The sequence below is a fragment of the Cervus elaphus genome, chromosome 9, assembly GCF_910594005.1.
Source record: "Cervus elaphus chromosome 9, mCerEla1.1, whole genome shotgun sequence".
NCBI classification, from domain to species: Eukaryota; Metazoa; Chordata; class Mammalia; order Artiodactyla; family Cervidae; genus Cervus; species Cervus elaphus.
Window position 1 is genome coordinate 23,467,156 of NC_057823.1, and position 18,017 is coordinate 23,485,172.

At 49.3% G+C, this 18,017-nt stretch overlaps 1 protein-coding gene across 5 annotated transcripts in view; it reads left to right on the forward strand.

Annotated features, from left to right (window-relative positions):
• GNG7 (G protein subunit gamma 7) overlaps nt 1–18,017 on the forward strand; it is a 137,424-nt gene that overhangs the window by 30,174 nt on the left and 89,233 nt on the right. For 3 of the 5 annotated variants that reach the window (XM_043912075.1, XM_043912074.1, XM_043912072.1), the window contains exon 2: nt 13,037–13,098. The gene's annotated coding sequence lies outside the window, so the exon portion shown is untranslated. Of the gene's footprint in view, nt 1–4,786; nt 4,919–13,036; nt 13,099–18,017 lie in introns of those variants that run through there. The other 2 variants (XM_043912076.1, XM_043912073.1) reach the window with 2 other exon arrangements.

Here is an 18,017-nt window from a genome sequence, read left to right on the forward strand (position 1 = left end):
TCCCGTGGAGCAGCCCCTGGGCCGGTGTCCACCCTGGTTGTCTCAGGAACCACTCAGCCACCTGTCTTTTCTCCCCCTCCTCACTCCTCTCCTAGGAGCCAACTTCCCCTGCTGATTAGCATATCCTGTTTTTAGCGTCTTTCTTCTCTGGGCTTTATATAACCCTGTCATTATCGGATGCTGTCACAGGAACTTAATGTTCCCTCAATCACATTTCAAAGCCTCCTCAAGCATAAGTAGCTAATTGTCGTCACTCCCCTCTCTCCTTTTTCTTCTTAGATGAACTTTTCATTTCAGACTCGTTTTAGATTCACAGGAAAATTGGGAAGACAGTACAGATAGATCCCACGTACCCTGTCACCCCTGTTCTTCACATCTTACATCAAACCTGATATGTTCATCCCAATTAAGAAACCAACACTGATATGTCATTATTATTTTTAATTTTTTTTTTTTTTGGAGCATAGTTGCTTTACAATATTGTGTTAGTTTCTACTGTACAATAAAGTGAATAAGCCATATATATACATATAGTCCCTCTTTTTTGGATTTCCTTCCCATTTAATTCATCACAGAGCATTGCGTAGAGGTCCCTTGGCTATACAGGTGGCACAGAACCCGTCTACCTGTGCAGGAGGCACAAGAGACGCAGGCTCCATCCCTGGTTCAGGAAGATCCGCTGGCAAGGAAATGTCAACCCACTCCAGTGTTCTTGCCTGGAGAATCCCATGGACGGAGGAGGAGCCTGGCAGCGTACGGTCCATGGGGTCGCAAAGAATTGGACACGACTGAGCACAGCCCAGCAGAGCAGCAGGTTCTCATTAGTTATCTATTTTATACATAGTAATGTATATGTGTCAATTCCAACATCCCAGTCCATTCCCCTCTGCCCCATTTCCCCCCTTGACGTCTGTGTCTCTATTTCTGTTTAGCAAATAATGTCATTATTAACTGAAGTCCACACTTCATTTGGATTTCTTTAATTTTCCCCTGACACCCCTTTCTGTCCCAGGACACACACAGGTCCACAGGACACTGAGTTGTCACCTCTACAGGTTTTCTCAGTCTCTCCGTCTGCAGAAACCATTTCTCCCTCTGGGGATGGGTTCTTCGGGGCTGTTACCGGTAGCAGTTTTGTGGATGGTAAACTGCCCTGTCTAGAATGATCGGAAAATAGTTTACTCACCAGGTCGAGATCTTTAGGAAGCCTTTTGCAACCAAGGTTGATAAAGAGCTTCTATACTTGCTAACAGAGGTTGGCCCATGGATTTTTCCCAAGGTGTTGAGAAAGCAGCAGCCCCTTCTCTGAATCTGAGGGAAGTGGTGTCTCTGTGGTGGTGAGGTTCTGTGTAGTGGATGGCCTGGGGTGATGTTACTGGGATGGTGAGGGGCAGCTGGGGGCTTTCTGTTAGGACCCAGGAACCCATTTCCCTTTGCACTGGTGCCTCCATGTGAGGCCTGGTGCCATCTGCTCACAGACTGTCTTCCAGTCTGTGGGTCGGAAACTCCAGCCTCCAACCTCTGGACTGGATCCAAGTCGCCTGGGTTAGTCAATTTCTTTTTTTCTGGCTGGACCTTGAGGCGTGTGGGATCTGAGTTCCCTGACCAGGGATCAAACCTGCACCTTCTGCATTGGAAGTATGGAGTCTTAACCACTGAACTGCCAGAGAACTCCCAAAATCAGATTTTTTTTTTCTCGAACCATGCAGCATATGCAACTTTAGTTCCCCAGCCAGGGATCGAACCTGCATCCCCTGCTTTGTTGGCACAGAGCCTCGCCCACTGGCCCACGACTGGCTGGGTTCAGTAGTAGCGACAGTGACCAAAAACATTTGCCACCTGGTCCTTCACAGAATCACTCTGCTGAGTCCTGGCCTTGTCAAAGCAAATGCAAAGCAGTTACTAGATGTTCTAGGATTGTGAAAAAGTTCCAGTGATAAAGAGGTGATCCGCTATGAACAATATGCCAGGACTGATTTATGCATTTGCTAGATATTCACTTGCTTAATCCAAGAACCCCACCCGCTCAGGGGGTGCTACCCTCACCCCCACCTTGAAGATTTGGAGACTGAGGCCCTGGGGGAGTTAGTCAGTTTCGAAGTTAGGGTAGAATGAAACCATGCTGCCTCTCAGATTTGGGAATATCTGTCCCCACCCACCGCCTTCTGGGGGACGGACAGAAGCTATTTTAATTTTGAGTGAAAAAAGAAATCTGTGCGTACACATTTTTTTTTTAATTTGTCAAAATTGATCGTCTTCCCAAGTCAGTTGCCTGTCCCTCCATACAGGACAGTGCCAGGAGGTGGGAGGTCTGGTAATCGATGCCTGGCTCAGCAGGTGATCCTGTCCCCAAGGGGACACTAGTGATGTCTGGGCACATCTGTGTTTGGCACACTGGGGGTGCTCCTGACATTGAGTGGATGGGGGCAGGGAGGTTGTTCCACACCACACAGCTCCCAGGACGGTCCTGCATGGAGGATGATGTGCCCTGTGTCAGCAGGGCTGGGGAGGGAGACCCTGTGTTCATTATTTGGAAAAATATTGAGTTTGGTCCCTGCTTACATCATGTTGTTGTTGTTTAGTCACTAAGTCATGATTGACTCTTTTATGTGACCCCTTGGACTGTAGCCCTCCAGGCTCCTCCATCCACGGGATTTCCCAGGCAAGAATACTGGAGTGGGTTCCCATTTCCTTCTCCACGGGATCTTCCCAACCCAGGCACTGGACCCACGTCTCCTGCATTGGCAGGTGGGTTCTTTACCACTGAGCCACCAGGGAAGCACTAGCAGAATAAACCTCCAGTGATTAGAGAATAAAGCAGGGAGACGCTGAGATTCCCCTGGTGGTCCTGTGGTTAAGACACTGAGCTTCCAGTGCAAGGGGCTCAGGTTTGATCCCTGATCGGGGAACCAAGATCCTACTTGCTGTGCAGCTTGGTCAACAATAGGAAAGTGGAGAGACCCCACCCAATGTTAGGTGGAGGAGTGTTGAGAGACTCAGGACACAGAGCCGGGGTCAGCACCCTCCTCCCCTACGTCTGCTGGGCTCCTGGAGACCTTTAGCCCCTGAGTCAGCCCTCCAGGCCCTTTCGTCCCATTGGACTGAATTGTGCTGGCCCCTGATCTGGGTCAGTTTTAAGACTTTGGAGAGGCACATCCAGCCCAGGCACTTCTCCAAGAGACTCTGAGGGCTCAGGGCTGGGAGCTCAGGTGGCGAGGCTCAGGCTGCCGTCCCCCACCCCAGGCTTCTCCTCCTGCCTCATTTGCAATCAGAGCTCCTCGGGGTGACACATTTAGATGGTTGCTGTGGTGATGAGTGAAGGCTGGGGTGATAACTGCAGTGCGGGTCTATATCAAGCCTCCAGCGAGGCAAGGTGTTCCTGCCACGCGCTGGTGGGATGTCGTGTGGGGAGAGAAGGGGGCGCAGATATCCCAGGCCAACCTGCTCGGTTCCCAGGAGTGGGACCTGTACCTCAGACTGGGGGGCTTCCTGTTGCCAGATGCTGAGTCCCTGCTGTGCCTGTCCATGAGAGACGTGCTTGGAGCAGGGATCTCAGTGGGGGTGATCTCACCTCCCAGGGGACTCTGGACCATGTCTGGGGACATCTGTGCTTATTACAACTGGCAGGTGGCTCCTGGAATGAGGGGTGGGGCCAGAGAGGCTGTTCTACCCCCCACAGTGCCCAGAAGGACGCCCCTCCCCCAGCAAGGAATGACCAGCCTCCACATCAGTAACACTGAGGGCAAGACCCTGCTTTGTTTTTTATTTATTTTTAAAAAATATTTATTTATTTGTTTGTTTATTTGGCTGCACCGGGTGTTAGTTGCAATATGCAGGATCTTTAGTTGAAGCAGGTAGGATCTAGTTCCCTGACCAGGAATGGAACCCAGGGCTAAGAACCCAGAGTCTTAGCCACTGGACCACCAGGGAAGGCCCAAGACCCTGCTTTAGAGGGAAGCAGATCAAAGTAGTGGACTTGTTTGGTCTCAGAATCAGGCGATGGTATCTCTTGATAATCTGTGAATCCCAAAGGCTTCATTTTCTCATCCTAATTGTTCTATTGCTCCCCCCTTGTTGAATTTACCAAGTCCCTTTAGTCTCTTATATCTCCCAGATGATCAGATCTATAGATGGGGGGGAAAGGAGAAAATGAAAAATCCAGTGCTGTTGGTGGCTTGCCATTAGAGAATTGTAGTGGTTGAAAAAGAAAATTCACCTGCTGTCAGGTGAATCAGCCTGGATGACAGGTGTATCAGTTATCTCTTGCTGTGTAACAGATTACCCTGAAAACTTATTTTTTATTTTATTATATTTTATTTCATTATTTTGACTGTACTGGGTCTTCATTTCAGTGCATGGGCTCTCTAGTTGTGGCTTGTGGGCTCAGTTGCAGTATGTGGGACCTAGTTTCCTGTCCAGGGGTGGAACCCAGGCCGCCTGCATTGGGAGCACAGAGTCCTTGCCACTGGACCACCAGGGAAGTCCCTGAAAGCTTAGCGTAAACCACCAGCGTTCATTCTTTCAGTTTCTGTGGGTTGGAAATAGCTTCCCTTGGTGGTTCTGGCCCAAGGTCCCTCGGGAGGTTATGGAGCACGTGTCAGCCCAGGACCGTCTCCTCTGAAGGCCCAGTGGGGTCAGAGGAGCCGCTTCAGGATGGTGCCCCACATGGTCCCTGTCCACGGTGCTGCTTGAGCTTCCTCACTCCATGGTGGCTGGCTAGCTGAGCGCAGGCAGAAGCCATACGTCTTTTATGACTGATCTCAGAAGTGACCTGCTGTCACTGCAGGTGATCACGCAGAGCCGCCCTGACCCCGAGCAGGAGGAGAACTGACCCCGAGTGGCAAGTGGGAAGAGACAGCACATAGGGCATGAACTGAATCTCTGGAGGCTGGCGGTGTTGGAAACGCTGCCACAGCAGGTAAACAGAGCCCTGGATATCAGGATGGGGGGCATTAAGTTACTTGCCAATGTTCCTAAAAAAAAAAAAAAAAAAGGTGCCACCAAAGGAGAAATGCTCTGTGAAGTGACTGACTGTCTCAGTGATTTCACCAGGAATTAGGGTCACAGTCCATTCCCAGGCAATCTAGGGAGAATTGTAGTTTCTGGAACCCTACTTGGGACACCTGTGCCCACTTACTTCAGCTGCTTTCACCCTCCTACCCACAAAGCTTTGGCCTCAGAAACAGGGTGGAGGGACTTCCCTGGAGGTCTCGTGGCTGACCCCACACATCCAATGCAGGAGGCCCAGGTTGGGGAACTAGATCCTACATGCTGAAACTTAAGACCCAGTGCAGCCAAATACACAAAATATTAAAAAAAGAGAGAGGGGGGGAGATTAAAAAAGAATGGGTGGAGGACAGATTTCTTCTGTCTTATTTCTGCGTTTGCACGCGCCTTGGAGCAGAGAGAGGAAGAGGGGCCTGGCTGGTGCTGCACGCCAGGAGGTAGAAGGGATGGAATCTCTCCAGGCGGAGTGGCAATGGGAATGGTGAGGGTGGGAATGGTGAATGGGTGGGAAGGAAAGAGGTTGCCTCCTGCCCTCAAAATCTGTAGAAATCCGCTCAGCACCAGCCAGAATATGCTTTCCACTGGCCAAATGGGATTTGGGAGTAATCCCAGGGCACATTCTATTAGGCTCTTGTCTGATCCGCCCATAAGTCCGCCCTGGTCCCCTGGCTTGGGGACGGCTTTGGAGTAGGTTAATCCTACTACTTTGGAGTAGGCTGGAGGGGCCAGGAGATCTTGATCTGGGCAGTGTGATCCTGTTATGATACTGGCAGGGGCCTTGGGAGAAACATAGAAAATCCACTTGGCGGGACTGACCAGCTTGTGTCTGGGTCTTGGTTCACAACAGCCTGACCCACCTGCTGGTCATGGGTGTGTGGAGCCTTCACCTGGGCTACAATGGCCTCACTCTTTCCTCCCTCCTTCCTTCTTTCTTTTCCTTTTCACAATTCCTGGCTCTCAGTCTAACTCTCCCAATTCATCCCGCTTTTTTTTCTTCTTTTTTAAAAATTTTATTTATTTACTTTTGAATGCACTGGGTCTTCATTGCTTTGCAAGGGCTTTCTCTAGGTGCAGCAGGCGGGGGTTACTCTCTAGTTGTAGTGCACGGGCTTCTCATTGCAGTGGCTTCTTGTTGCAGAACATGGGCTTTAGGGTGTGTGGGCTTCAGTAGTCGCAACACATGGGCTCCGTAGCTGTGGTTAGTGAGCTCTAGAATGCAGACTCAGTAGTTCTGGTTCATGGGCTTAGTTGCTCCTTGCCGTGTGGAATCTTCCCAGACCAGAGATGGAACCTGTGTCCCCTGCATTGGCAGGTGGATTCTCAACCACTGGGCCACCAGGGAAGTCCAATTCACCCAGCTTCTAATAGGCTGCTTTTTAGAGTACTTTAGGGTTATAGAAAAATTGAGCAGAAAGTACAGGGAGTTCCGACATACCCCCTCCATACACACAGGCACACACACCCACACATACACTTTTCTCTATTATTACCATCCTGCATTAGTGTACCTCAGTTATACTTGATGAGCCAATATCCATATATTGTTACTTTTAAAAAGTATTTGTTTATTTACTATTTATTTGGCTACACCAGTCTTAATTGCAGCACATGGGATCTAGTTACCTGACCAGGGATCCAACCTGGACTCCCTGCATTGGGAGCACAGTCTTAGACACTGGACCACCAGGGAAGTCCCCATATGTTGTTATTAACTAAAGTTCATAGTTGACATCTGAGTCTAGTCTTGGTGCTATGTATTCTGTGGGTTCAGACAAATGTATCCATTATCAGTCATTTCACTGCCTCTGGACCCTACCTGTTTATCCCTCCTCCCCACAGCCCTCAAAACCACTGATCCTTCTAGTCTCCAGAGTCCTGCCTTTTCCAGAATGTCCCACAGTTGAAATCACAGTGTATAGTCTTTTCAACCTTTTAATGAATTAATCAACTTTTTTGGCCGCACTATGGGGCATGTGGGATCTTAAGTTTCCTGACCAGGGATCAAACTTGAGGCCCCCTGCATTGAAAGCACTGGATCTTAACCACTGGACCACCAGGGGAGTCCAGTGTATGGCCTTTTCTACTGGCTTCTTTCACTTGGTGACTTGTATCTGAGGTTCCTCAGTGTCTTTCCCTGCTTCATAGCTCATTCCTTTTTAGCACTGAGTAATATTCCTTTGAATGTAGGTCCTCTTTTGTGTATATATTCTTAATAATGAGCACCCACAAACTCACCACTGAGCACAAAAACCAGAGCCTCGCCAGTTCTCTTCTGTTCCTGAGACCCTCCCCACCCAACTCACCCACCTGGCTCCGGTCTCCAAGGCAGCCGAGGTGGAATCTCATGTCACATTTCCTGTCTTTTGTTTAATTCTGTCTTGTTTACATGTACTCCTTAACAGCATACTTTGAGTAGATTTTTACTCCTAAAAATCTATTTTAGAAAGTTGAGTTGTTTTTAACGTTATAAATAGGATATCATGCTACGCTGTACTCTCTTGGGATCTGCTCTTAAATGCAAAGTTCCAGGGCTAGATTCACTCATGTTGTCAAGTATTACAGTGTGCAGTTGGCAGAATAATGGCCCCCCAAAAATGTCCATGCCCCAGTCCCCAAAACCTGTGTTTCACTGTACGTGGTAAAAAGGATTCTGCAGATGGGAATAAGTTAAAGCACTTAGGATGGGGACAACCCTGGATTCTCTGAGGGCACCCAGTGTCATCACAAGGTCCTTATAAGAGGGAGGGGGAGGGCCAGAGGCAGAGAGACAGGAGATGCTGCGCTGGTGACGGTGAGGATGGAGGGAGGGGCTGCGAGCCAGCGATGTGGCGCCTCTAGAAGCTGGAAAAGGCAAGAGCTTGGGTAGATCCCCTGGAGAAGGAAATGGCAACCCACTCCAGTACCTTGCCTGGAAAATCTCATGGACAGAGGAGCCGGGTGGGCTACAGTCCATGGGGTCGCAAAGAGTTAGGTACGACTGAGTGACTAACACTTACTTACACTTGTGCTTCCCTGGAGCCTCCGAAAAGACTAGCCCTACCCAGGCCTGGATTTAGCCCCATGAAGCCCGGCCCGTGTTGGAGTCCTGACCGTAGGGCTGTGAGATGAGTTCTCAGCTAGGCTGAGGGTGCTATGTCCTGGCTCTGACCATCTCACTCCTGCTTGGTGTTGAGTGTCAGGCCTGCTGCCCCTGGACTCCAAGCCATTCCAACCTGCCTCCACATGACGGTCAGGGAACATGGTACCCAGGGTGGGCCTCTCCCAGCACCACACAGCTCTATGTGGGGCCAGTACCCTCTTCCCAGACCCACTGGGCTCCTCAGGCTCTGCCCTTGGCACCAGCTGGATTGTGTAGAATCCCCAGAACTAGTGAGATCCCACCATGGGCCGGCTCGGTGATGGTGGCATGGACTTCGTGGCGAGCAGAGCACTCGCAGCTCCTGCAGTCTAGGATCTTGCTTCTCCTTGGGAGCCTCAGCTTTGAGCCACGTGATGCTGATGAGCGTGACAAAGGTGTCTCGGGGTTAGTGTGATGGTTGCAGAACCTGTGATTCTCCTGAAAGCCATCAAACTGGACATTTTATAGTAGGTGAATTCTATCTTAATTTTTTAAAAAGAATAAAAAAAGGAAAGCATGTGGATGAGGTGGGACTCGCAGGTTGTAAAAAGTTTTACTCGGGGGACTTCTCTGGTGGTCCAGTGGTTAGGACTCCACACTTCCAAGGCAAGAGGCACAAGTTCAATTCCTGGTGGGGAACTGAGACCCGAAAGCCATGTGGTGTGATCAGAAGAAAAAAAAATGTGCCACCCATGACAAGAGTGTGCAATCGTCCTATCCTCTTGGGTCCCTGATTGCCACCGTTGTGAGCTTGGCCTCTTTCCTTGCAGTGAAGTCACTTGTCGGCAGTTCCAAGGGTAGGGTGTGTGTGGGGTCGGCAGGCCTGGCTTCTTACAGCCCCTGCACCGTAGGTCTCTGCTGTCACTGTTTTGAAATTTGTCATAATTTTTGAACAAGAGGTCCCACAGTCACATTTTCCACCAGCTCTGCAGATTAAAAGATGGAAATTGAAAGATACTTGCTCCTTGGAAGGAAAGCTGTGACAAACCTAAACATCATATTAAAAAGCAGAGACATCACTTTGACAACAAAAGTCCATACAGTCAAAGCTATAGTTTATCCAGTAGTCATGTACAGATGTGAGAGTTGGACCATAAAGAAGGCTGAGTGCCAAAGAATTAATGCTTTCAAATTGTGGTGCAAGAGACTCTTGAGAGTCCCTTGGACAACAAGATCAGACCAGACAATCCTAAAGGAAATCAACCCTGAATATTCATTGGAAGGACTGATGCTGAAGCTGAAGCTCCAATACTTGGGCCACTTGATGCAAACAGCTAACTCATTAGAAAAGACCCTGATTCTGGGAAACATTGAGGGCAAGAGGAAAAGGGGATGACAGGGAATGAGATGGTTGGATGGTATCACTGTCTCAATGGACATGAGTTTGAGCAAACTCAGGGAGATAGTGAAGGATGGGGAAGCCTGGCAGACTGCAGTTCATGGGGTCACAAAGAGTCAGATACAACTTAGCGACTGACCAACAACTGCAGATTCTATAGGAGATCCTCCTCATGGTCCCACCTCCACAATTCATGGGGGCCTGTCATGGGGGCTTGGCGTTCACCACAGCGGGAAGGTGAAAGCCCAGCGTTTTTGTCGGTGAAGGTCACAGGCACAGCCTGGCGCCAGCTGCTGCATCTCGCAGCCTGCTCTCTCTCAGCCCCGGGGACGAGTTTTGTCCTCGCTGCTCTCTGCTCTAGCCAAAGCTGGTCTGGGCTGAGCATAGCCAGGGTGGGGGGCTCTGTGGGGCTCATCTCCCTGCCCAAGTCCAGCTTCGAGGGCTGGAGGACAGCCTGCAGCTGGCGTTAAAGGGCTGGGGATGGGGAGATTGGCAGATGGTAGATGTGAGGGCAGAGAAAGATGCCATCTCTGCAGTGATTCATAAGCTACCCGTGTTCACAGCAGTGTGATTCACAGGAGCCAGAAGTGGAAACAACCTGAACATCCATCAGTGGGCTATGGATAAACACAGGGTCCCTCCACACACTGGAGCACCACTCAGCCACACAAAAGAGAGAAGCCCCGACACTGACTATCGCGTGGACAGACCCTGAGAACATGATGCTCGATGAGAGAAGCAGACACAGAAGGACACACAGGGTGTGATTCCACTGATGGGAAACGTCCAGAACAGGCAGGTCCACAGACACAGAGAGTGGGTTCCTGGTTGTCAGGGGCTGGGGAGCAGGAGAGTGACTGCTGATGGGGACAGGGCTTCTTTTGGGGTAAGGAAAATGTTCAAAAATTGGTTGTGATAATGGTTACACAACTTTATGAATGTACAAAAAGACCACTGAATTGTGCTTTTTTTAAAAAAATTGTGCATTTTGAATAAGCAAAATGTGTGGCATGAGAATTGTATCTCAGTAAGACTTAAAAAAAAAAAAAAAAAAGGCGCCTAGTTTATCAGTCACTCTCTCCAGTTTGGATAATGTTCCTGAGTTGTGTAAGGAGCGGCCGTCAGGGGGCTTGGTGAAGAGTGTTCCCTGGCACCCTTCTGTACTAGTTTTGCAACTTCTCATGAGCCTTTAATTGATTCAAAAATGAAATGAAGAATCAGACGCATAGATGGTCCCTTCAAGGTTGAGGCAAGTCTTGGCTTCAGGTCTGTGGTCACGTTGCTCCAACCCTCTCATCTCTCATCCCTGTGGGCCACTGTGCTCTACGCTGTCCAGGGCGCCCCTCTGGCCTCAGTGGCCAGAGAAGCTCCAATCCTGAGCTGTTGGGCCAAGTAGAGCAGACGCTGCTACTGGATGAGTTTCTATTAGAGCTGCTGCTAGAGCCCAGAGGGTGTTCCTGAGGCTTCAGCACCACCTGCAGGTGATGGTGGGGACATGGGTTCTCCATCCTGGCCTTTAATTGACAACCAGTTAGATAGAGGGCAGGAGGAGAAGGGGGCAGCAGATGAGATAGTTGGTTGGCATCACTGACTCAATGGACATGAGTTTAAGCAAGCTCTGGGAGATGGTGAAAGACAGGGAAGCCTGGCATGCTGCAGTCCATGGCGTTGCAAAGAGTCAGAACAACAGCGACTAAACAACAAAAAAATATATAGCATTTACATTTTTTAATTTAATTTTTATTTTATATTGGGGTACAGTTGGTGTACAATGTTGTGTTAGTTTCAAGTGTATAGCAAGGTTGTTCAGTTATACATACACATGTATCCATTCTATCTCAGTTTTTTTTCCCACATAGGTTGTTACATAGTACCGAGTAGAGTTCCCTGTACTATATACTGTAGGTCGTTGTTTATTTATTTTATATATAGTAGTCTGTATATGTTAATTGCAAGCCGAATTTATCCCTCCTCCCCAAACCGAAAATTTGTTTTTGAAGTCTATGGGTCTGTTTGTGTTCTATAAATAAGTTCATTTGTATAATTTTTTTAGATTCCACATATAAGTGATATCATGGTATTTGTCTTCTTCTGTCTTTTTTTTTTTTTTCTTTTTTCTTCTGTCTTTATGATTCTTCACTTACTATGATAATCTCTAGGTCCATCCATGGTGCTGCAAATGGCATTATTTCATTCTTTTTTATGGCTTAGTAGTATTTTGTTGTGCGTGTATATATATATTGGGGCTTCCCTGGTGGCTCAGATGGTAAAGAATCTGCCTGCAATTCGGGAGACTCAGGTTCAACCCCTGGGTGGGGAAGATCCCCTGGAAGAAGAAATGGCAACCCACCCCAATATTCTTGCCTGGAGAATTCCATGGATAGAGGAGCGTGGCTACAGTCCAAGGGGGTCACAGAGAGTCGGACATGACTGCATGCCCAACACTTCGTGTATATATATATCTTACGTTCTTTATCAGATACACCATATCTTCTACATCAGTTTATCTATTGATGAATTTTTAAGTTGTTTCCATGTCCTAGATATTGTAAACAGTGCTGCTGCTATGAATATTGAGGTGCATGAATCTTTGTGAACTGGAGTTTCTCCAGATTTATGCCCAGGAGTGGGAGTGCTGGATCCTGTGGCAGCTCTGTTTTCAGTTGTTTGAGAAATCTCCACACTGTTCTCCATGGTGGTTGTACCGGCTTACATTTCCACCAACAGTGTGGGAGGGTTCCCTAAATTTTTATGTATTTAAAACTATTTATTTTGGGGGCATACTACACAGCTTGTGGGATCTTATTTCCTCAACCAGGGACGGAACCCACGCCCCCTGCGGTGGAAGCTTGAAGTCCTAACCACTGGACCATCAGGGAAGTCCCTCCCTAAATTTTTAAACTGAAGTTTAAAAAAAGATTTTTTAGAATAACTTAGATTTTCAGAGGCATTTAAAATTACCCATCACCTAATTTCTCCCAATGACTGGGTCATTCATAAGCATAGTGTGTTTGTGATAACCAAGAGGTAGACATGGATACATTTCTGCCACCTTGATCCACTCTTTATTCAGATTTCACTTGTTTTCCCTAATGTCCTTTTTCTGCCTCAGGACCCCACCTTGCATTTAGTTGGTCACATGCCTCAGGCAAACGTGGGTGAGCTGAGTACCCCAAGGCAGGGGGTTGACTCAGTCCTCTTGCCTTCCTCCCAGGAGACCATGGGGGTCCAATGATGCAGGTGAACATCTTCTATAAACTATAAATGGTCATATGAACATCCAGTCCTTTCATCCAGTTCAGTTTTGGAACACGTGGAAACTTCATCATGGATACCACTGCAGATCGCTAGCAAACCTTCCTGGCAGGTTGCCCTGTTATTCTCATCTCTCTGCATTCTGAAGCATCCTGTCTGTACCATCCCTGATGTCTGACAGAGTGACCAGAAGGCAGCCCTTCCATGCTCCGCACCCCCAGCCGAAGGATTTTTCTATCTCATCATAGTACCGCTGACCCCCATGTGGCAGTTCAGGCCAAATCAGACCCAGCTAACATGGTTTGTTTTTCTTCCAGGGAGCAGACACTGGGTTTCTGAACCTCGTTGCTGAAGACAGCCAGGACTTGAGTGAGCACAGGTTGGTGTCATGAGGTTTTTCTTTTCTCTATGTTTAGAGTTCACTCAGATGTTTGGTTGGCTGTTTGGAGCCAGAATGAGTTCAGAGGCGTCCTGGCTGTGCACGCCTGCATCTTCCCAGCTTTGCTCACTTCTGGGGGTTTGTCTCACCTGCCAAGAGCACATGGAAGCCACAGAGAATGTCTTCCCATCCAGGCTCCTGGAGCGGGGGTACATGGGGCTGGCAGGTCGGGTCCTAGTGCACCCAGGATGGGCACATGCCCACAGTGGCACCTGCTTCCCAGCTCTTAGCTTCCTCCTCGAGAGGCTTAATTAGGGTCTGCGGTACTTCATCCCGTTTCCCATGTGCATGGAGGGTGACCCGTCAATGCCATTCACTCAGAGCAGAGCTTGGTCATGGGACTGAACAAATACCTGAACCGTATTGCTCCCCTGGTGGGACAGCAGGTTGGGAAATGTGCCAGAGGCCTCAGGAAGAATTAAGTCAGGAGGAAAATACAGCTCAGTCCTGATCTCTCAACTGTTACGCATTTGCTTGTCTCCGGTTTTATTCCCAAGAGGACTTTGAGTGACTTTTGTAATGTAGGAAGAGGAAACAGCGTGGGGATGAATGAGATGGCTCCCTGGCATCCGGGACTGCCCCGCCCAGTCCATTTACTCTAAGTGTCTGGCGGGGACCAGCTGTCTTTAGAATCAACTTCCGGTTTCTAGCAAAAGTTCTGATGGATCTTTGATTCAGGTTGTGTTCCATTTAGCAATAAATTTGAGGGAGGTCTGATGCCTTTATAACATTTATTTTTATCTAGTGCGTGTGTGTGTAAAATAAAAAATGTTAGACAAGAAGGCAGCACATGGTATAATTCCATTTAGATGAAGTCAGCACAAAATGTAAGTCTGTTGGAACAGCAAGGTGGCCCGGGCTTGCCAGGGGCTGGGGTGGGAATGGGGGTGAACTGTGTTTGGGCGCCAGACACATCTTACAGTGCTGAGGGGAGGGTCCAGAACTGTGGGGCTGGGGCATCAAGCAGCTTGGTGAACTACGAATCTTCGAGTTGTGTACTGCCAACCAGCCGATTGTATGACGTGTAAAGCAAACCTCAGTGAAGCTAAGATATATTATTTTATCTCAGCCCAGGAGGGAAGCTGTCCCCACAGACAGAGACCAGGACTGAGATTGGAGCCCTGTGGTCCATCTGGCTTGTTTATGCTCCTCGAAGGTCCCGTGCAGGTTCAGTGTTAACTCTGTGTCACAAAGTCGCCAAGCAGGAGGGGAGTTTGGAGAACCACCTGGAGCCAGGCGAGGCCACGTAGAGTGTATGTGTCATCACAGTGTGCCTGATGAGTAAGCCCCACTCAACCCTTCTCCAACGTGTTCATGTCCAACCAGCTAACTGTAAAAAGAAACTGAATGGACAAAGGAGAGACAAGACACCCCAAACCCCACACCCATCGGGGACCGCTGCTCACACCTCAGTGAGCATCCTCCCAAACCTCTCTGAATTCCACTCACTCAAGGGATTTTGGATAAGAAGGGTTTTCTCTTTGATGTACTCATCTCCCTTGATGGGCATCTTCATTCATCCATAAACGTAGATTTCCATCTTCTTTCCTGACAATGGCTTAACATTCCATGTTATAGACAAATTATAACTTCTTTCTTTTTTAAAATTTACTAAAGTGTAGTTGATTTACAATGTGTTCATTCTACTGTCCAGCAAAGTGATTCAGTTATATATATATATATATATACACACATTCTTTTTTCATGTTCTCCATTATGATTTATCACAGGATATTGAATATAGTTCCCTGTGCTATACAGTAGGGCCTTGATATTAAAAAATTTTTTTTTTCTAATAACTAGCAGTTGTAGGCATGATTGCTTTTTTAAAGATTTTATTTATTTGTTTTTGGCTGTGCTGGGTCTTCATTGCTGTGAGGGTTTTTCTCTAGTTGTGGAGAGTGGGGGCTATTCTCTAGTTGCGGTGTACAGGTTTCTCATTGCGGTGGCCTCTCCTGTTGCCAAGCACGGGCTCTAGGGCACTTGGGCTTCAGTAGTTGCAGATCCCGGGCTGTGGAGCACATGCTCAGTAGTTGTGGCACATGGCTTAGTTGCTCTGAGGCATGTGGGATCTTTCCAAACCAGGGATCGAACCCATGTCCCCTGCATTGGAAGGCAGATTCTTTACTCCTGAGCCACCAGGGAAGCCACAAGACCTTGTTATTTGAATTAGAATTTATTTCTTTAAGAATAATTTTATAGTTGGTTTAACTGGTCTGTTGGTGGGCTTTTTCTGGAGGGTGTTCATTTTCTTTTATTGCTTTCCTTTTCTCTCTCTTTCTAAATTTTGCTATGTTCTGGGATGGATGTCCTTGTGCAAACTTTCTTCGTCCTTGATTGGTTGTTGTTTGGGGTAAATTCCTGGAAGTAAGTTTGCCTTGCCTGTGACTTTAAGTCGGGGTGTTCTCATTTTTGTTTTAACCTTCAGCCACAAAGAAACACACCATTTTCCATCCCAGGATGTGTCTCACCACCCTCTCAAGTGCAGTTTTATGTCCTGGCCAAGCCAACAAGCCAGGACCATTTTAGCTGCTGTGTCCAGGCCTCCTTTTCATGAGCTCAGCTGTTTCTCTAAGGCGAACGGCCTGGATGCGTCCTTTCTTGAGAGTTTCTGTCCTGTGCTGTGTTTAGACACTCAGTTGTGTCCAGCTCTTTGCGACCCCATGGACTGCAGCCCACCAGGCTTCTCTGTCCATGGGGATTCTCCAGGCAAGAACACTGGAGTGGCTTGCTATGCCCTCCTCCAGGGGATCTTCTCAACCCAGGAATCAAACCCAGGTCTCTCTCATTGCAGGATTCTTTACCAACTGAGCCACCAGGGAAACCCTGGTGATGTTTAAATTCTACCTACTTCCCTGTCTGGACACAGTCCACTACAAGTGTTTTTTGGAGCATGTTTCCACACTTTGCTCACAGTGCATTTTGTCATCAGGGATCTGAAACTTTCAAAGACCTGTCTTCTTTATTTTTTGTGGTCCTCTAACACATCAAGATTATAAAAACACAATCCACCTGCATTTTGTTTTAGATGGCATATTCTGCACTTCAGTCCTTGAGCCTTTTAAAATTCAGCTGTGCTAGGAGGTCTCACCTTGGGGAGGTGATTCTGACTGCCGGCTCCCCTCTCAGGGGACACAGATCCCTGTTGGGGGACATCTGAGGTTGTCACACTGGGGGGATGCTCCTGGCAACAAGGAGGTGGGGCCAGGAAGGTTGCTCCACACACCACAGTGCCCACAATGGCCAAGGGTGACCAGCTGCCAGGTCATCAGTGCCCAGTGGACACTGCTGGGAGAGACAGAAAACACTCCTGAGCTGGTACACGTGGCTAGCCTTGCAGTGGTTCTCTGTTCCAAGGGATCCTGCTCTCCTACAAGTGGGGGGAATCAAGGCTTTTCCTGATTGCTTGTTAGTTTCATAGTCACTAGGAGCACTTCCTGTTTGCCAGTCCCCTCACATCTGAGGTCCCTACAGTACAGGGGCTACAGACAGTGGACTGTCTCATTTCTGAGCCACTGCCTGTCCAGGGGAGATGGAGTGTTGCCGAGCAAGGGCCACACTGTCCATCCTGGTGACAGCACCTTGATCCACTGTGCTGAATGTCTGCAGACGCCAGGGCTAAAAGTGGGACCTGGAGTCTGGGTGGGGCTCCAGAGGAGGGGTCTGGGGCTGGGGCAATCCCCAGAGTGCTGGGATTCCCAGTGGTGGCCACTAGGGGGCAGTGAAGGTCCATGAGGTCTCCAGCGCAACTAGCAGGGATAGATGTGAAGAGGGTGCAGGGGTCCAAGTGAGTACCCAGCTTCTTCAGTCAACCCCTCGGCCCTCGTGGAGCCCTGTGACCCCCTGTCTACATGTTCCAGGACATTCTGGTTCAGCACCCAGAGTCCACCGTCGCTCTTTCCTAGGGGCCTCCACTTCACAGACCTGGAGCCTCTGTGAGTTCATTGGATGTAAGAGGAAGGTAGAAAGCACAGGCTCTGACCTTGGAGCGCTCAGGATCCCTGCACCCCCCAACTCTCCTGGCCCTGGTGCACCTCAGTGGCTGGAGCAGAGTTGGGACCAGAGAACGAAGGCCAGAGGGTGGGGGTGCGCATCCCTGCTGGGACAACTGGATCTTGCTTCTGGGACTGCCGCCTCTGTCGCCTGGGAGCAGCCGGTGGCTCTGATCCCCAGGCAGGAGCAAGGTGGGGGGGGGTGGTTCTCCCCAGGTCGGTCTCTCAAAGCACCTCCTTTGGGATTCACCTAAACGCCAGAGACCCTCAAAGACCCCTCGGGTCTCCTGGCTGTGGAATCTGCCCAGTGTCTTCCGAGGCACCCTCAGGTGTGTGTCACCTGGGCAGTGACTGCTCGGCCTGGCCAGATGCGGTGACCCTCTCAAATGTTCTCCATCCCCTCGGCAAGGGTTTCCAAGTGTCTGCCAGGCCAGGCTCCAGGGGATGCCAGTGTGCAGGGTGGGTGTTCTAGTGAGAATTGTGGACCCGTTCGGAGTCCTTCCCATCCAACACTGCTGACGTCGGGCCGGTCACCCTGTGGGGTGCAGTGGGCATCCTGGGCACTGTGGGGGAGGGTGGAGCAGCCTCCAGGCCCCCATCCCCATGATGCCAGGAGCCCTCAGTTTTGACAACTGAGCCCACACAGATGTTCCCAGACATCACCCAGTGTCCCATGGAGGCAGGCCCCCTGCCTCACCGGTTCCTCTCATAGTGTCTCTGGATGTGGGTGCCCCCTCCCGAAACCAGATGAATCTTCCCATAAGTTTGGAAGCTCTGGCAGAGGGGAGGTGGGGGGTGAGGGGGAAAGGGTCGGGGGGCTGGGACCGTAGCCAGTTGGCTCCCGCCCGTGGAAGGGCTGAGCGCATG